Genomic DNA, 4189 nt, shown 5'->3' on the forward strand with positions numbered 1-4189 from the left:
CCAAGCAACTGAAAATCAAATAGGATAAAAGAAGAGAATATACTATAAATTGTAGAATATCAATGAATATTAATTTAATTAGATGAGCGGGACTTGTAGCTTTTTGCTTCTGAATAGTTTTGGCATCTCACTTTTTCCTTTGAAGTTCAGAGTGATTGGCGTCTCTGGGAACTCAGAATTTCGGATAGTGTTATTGACTTTCCTAGTTAAGCATGTTGATTCTTGAACACAGCTACTTATGAGTCTTGGCTATGGCCCTAAGCACTTTGTTTTCCAGTATTACCACCGGATACATCAATGCCACAGACACATAACTGGGTGAACCTTTTCAGATTGTGACTCAGCTTTGCTAGAGTCCCCAGTTAGTGGTGTCCAGAGCTCTTAAGCACACTCTTTTGCCTTGGATCACGACTTTAACCACTTAGTCTCAAGCTTTTCACTTGGACCTTCATGACACAAGCACATGGTTAGGGACAGCTTGATTCAGCCGCTTAGGCCTGGATTTAATTTCCTTGGGCCCTCCTATCCATTGATGCTCAAAGCCTTGGATCCTTTTTACCCTTGCCTTTTGGTTTTAAGGGCTATTGGCTTTTTCTACTGCTCCTTCTTTTTCTTTCTATTTTTTTTTTCGCAAGCTTCCTTTTTCACTGCTTTTTCTTGCTTCAAGAATCAATTTCATGATTTTTCAGATCATCAATAACATTTCTCTTTGTTCATCATTCTTTCAAGAGCCAACAATTTTAACACTCATAAACAACAAGATCAAAAATATGCACTGTTCAAGCATTCATTCAGAAAACAAAAATTATTGCCACCACATCAATATAATTAAATTAAATTCAAGGATGAATTCGAAAATTTATGTACTTCTTGTTCTTTTGAATTAAAACATTTTTCATTTTAAGAGAGGGGAAGGATTACTGGATTTTTTCATAATCTTTAAGGCATGGTTACATACTAATGATCATGAAGTAAAGACACAAAACATAGATAAACACAATATTAAAAACGAAAACAGAAAGAAATAAAGAACAAGGAATGAATCCACCTGAGTGAGGGTGGCGCCTTCTTGAAGGTCCAATGGTGCTTTTTGAGCTCCTCTATGTCTCTTCCTTGCTTCTGTTGAATGATTCCTAGTAATTTTGGTGTTTCTACCCTTAGTTGCTTCCAATATTTGTGTGGAGGACAACTTATTCCCTGAGGTATCTCAGGGATCTCTTGATTTGCAGCCACATGTTATACCACTGAGCTATGACGGCTTATATTTCCATCTCCCAAGACTCAGAGGTGGAAGCTTTTGTCTTCCCTTTGAGGTTTCTCTGGCCTTAGGTGCCATTAATGGTAATGGAAAAGCAAAAAAAGCTACGCTTTTACCACACCAAACTTAAAATATTGCTCGCCCTCGAGCAAGAGAAGAAAGAAGAGAAGAAGAAGAGAAGAAGAAGAAGAAGATGGAGGTGAGTGAGGGGAGATGGATTCGGCTATATGGGTGGGAGTGGGTGGGAAAGAGAAGTTGAATTGTAAAGGTAGGTGGGGTGTATGGGGAAGAATGGATAGATGTAGGTGGTGAATGAAAAACAGAAGGGATAACCATGAATGGAGTGAGAGAGGGCGAGATAGGTGGGGATCCTGTGAGGTCCACAGATCCTGAGGTGTCAAGGAATTCCATCCCTACACCAAATAGGCATGTAAAATGCCTTGGCACACCATTCTGGCGTTTAAACGCCCATTGGTGCACATTCTGGGCGTTCAACGCCCATGTAAAGCATGTTTCTGGCGTTGAACGCCAGTTTGATGCTTGTTACTGGCGTTCAGCGCCAGTTTTTTCTCTCTGGGCACATTCCTGGCGTTCAGCGCCAGAATGTTGCTTGTTTCTGGCGTTCAGCGCCAGAATGGTGCTCTGTTCTGGCGTTGAACGTCGGCCAGATGCACCTTACTGGCGTTAAACGCCAGCCCGTGCGTCCTCTAGGGTGAAAAAAATTTTTTCTCCTGTTTTTGACTCTGTTTTTAATTTTTTTGATTTTTTCGTGACTCCTCATGATCATGTACCTAATTAAACACAAAAATAACACTAAAACAAAATAAAATAAAATTAGATAAATAAAATGGGGTTGCCTCCTAACAAGCGCTTCTTTAATGTCAATAGCTTGACAGTGGCTCTCATGGAGCCACAAGGTGATCAGGTCAATGTTGTATAGTTGCCAACACCAAACTTAGAGTTTGGATATGGGGTCTTAACACCAAACTTAGAGTTTGGTTGTGGCCTCACAACACCAAACTTAGAGTTTGACTGTGTGGGCTCTTCTTGACCTTGAACTGAGAGAAGCTCTTCATGCTCACTCTCTTTTGTCACAGAGGGATGGCCATGTGCCTTAAACACAAGGTAGTCCCCATTCAATTGAAGGACTAACTCTCCTCTATTGACATCTATCACAGCTTCTGCTGTGGCTAGGAAAGGTCTTCCTAGGATGATGCATTCATCATCTTCCTTCCTAGTGTCTATGATTATGAAATCAGCAGGGATGTAAAGGCCTTCAACCTTTACTAAAACGTCCTCTACCATTCCATAAGTTTGTCTCAAAGACTTATCTGCCAATTGTAATGAGAACAAGGCAGGTTGTACCTCAATGATCCCCAGCTTCTCCATTACAGAGAGTGGCATAAGATTTATCCCTGACCCCAGATCACATAGAGCTTTTTCAAAGCTCATGGTGCCAATGGTGCAAGGTATTAAGAACTTGCCAGGATCTTGTTTCTTTTGAGGTAGAGTTTTCTGAATCCAAGTATCTAGTTCACTAATGAGCAAGGGAGGTTCACTTTCCCAAGTCTCATTACCAAATAACTTGGCATTCAGCTTCATGATAGCTCCTAAGTATTGAGCAACTTGCTCTCCAGTCACATCTTCATCCTCTTCAGAGGAAGAATAGTCTTCAGAGCTCATGAATGGCAGAAGGAGATTTAATGGGATCTCTATGGTCTCTAGATGAGCCTCAGATTCCTCTGGATCTTTAATAGGAAACTCCTTCTTGCTTGAAGGACGTCCCAGGAGGTCTTCCTCACTAGGATTTTCGTCCTCCTCCTCCCTAGTGCATTCGGCCACTTTGATCAAATCAATGGCCTTGCACTCTCCTTTTGGATTCTCTTCTGTATTGCTTGGGAGAATACTGGGAGGAGTTTCAATGACCTTCTTACTCAGCTGGCCCACTTGTGCCTCCAAATTTCTAATGGAGGATCTTGTTTCATTCATGAAACTGAAAGTGGCCTTTGACAGATCAGAGACAATATTGGCTAAATTAGAAGTGTTTTGTTCTGAATTCTCTGTCTGTTGCTGAGAAGATGATGGATATGGCTTGCTATTGCCCAGCCTATTGCGTCCACCATTGTTAAAGCCTTGTTGAGGCTTTTGTCGATCCTTCCAGGAGAAATTTGGGTGATTTCTCCATGATGGGTTATAGGTGTTTCCATAAGGTTCACCCATGTAATTAACCTCTGCTATGGCAGGGTTTTCAGGATCATAAGCTTCTTCGGAAGCTACCTCTCTAGTACTGTTGGATGCATGTTGCAATCCATTCAGATTTTGAGAGATCATGTTGACCTGTTGAGTCAACACTTTGTTCTGAGCCAATATGGCATTCAGAGCATCAATTTCAAGAACTCCTTTCTTCTGAGGTATCCCATTATTTACAGAATTCCTCTCAGAGGTATACATGAATTGGTTGTTTGCAACCATGTCAATGAGTTCTTGAGCCTCTTCAGGCGTTTTCTTCAGGTGAATAGATCCACCTGCAGAATGGTCCAATGACATTTTTGAAAATTCAGAGAGACCATAATAGAATATATCTAATAAGGTCCATTCTGAAAACATGTCAGATGGACATCTTTTGGTCAACTGCTTATATCTTTCCCAAGCTTCATAGAGGGATTCACCATCTTTTTGTTTGAAGGTTTGAACATCCACTCTCAGCTTGCTCAGCTTTTGAGGAGGAAAGAATTTATCCAAGAAGGCAGTGACCAGCTTATCCCATGAGTCCAGGCTATCCTTAGGTTGTGAATCCAACCATATTCTAGCCCTGTCTCTTACAGCAAAAAGGGAAAAGCATGAGTCTGTAGACTTCAGGATCAACTCCATTCGTCTTTACAGTCTCACAGATCTGCAAGAACTCAGTTAAGAACTGATAAAGATCTTCAG

General features: G+C 41.1%; 1 non-coding gene across 1 annotated transcript; it reads left to right on the forward strand.

Moving 5' to 3' along the window:
* Positions 1-3863: 3863 nt before the first annotated feature.
* Positions 3864-3967, forward strand: LOC112798633 (small nucleolar RNA R71). Its single transcript, XR_003200236.1, has one exon. It is a non-coding gene; the product is annotated as a small nucleolar RNA R71 (small nucleolar RNA).
* The last annotated feature ends 222 nt before the right edge of the window (positions 3968-4189 follow it).

The sequence above is a fragment of the Arachis hypogaea genome, chromosome 4, assembly GCF_003086295.3.
Source record: "Arachis hypogaea cultivar Tifrunner chromosome 4, arahy.Tifrunner.gnm2.J5K5, whole genome shotgun sequence".
NCBI lineage: Eukaryota > Viridiplantae > Streptophyta > Magnoliopsida > Fabales > Fabaceae > Arachis > Arachis hypogaea.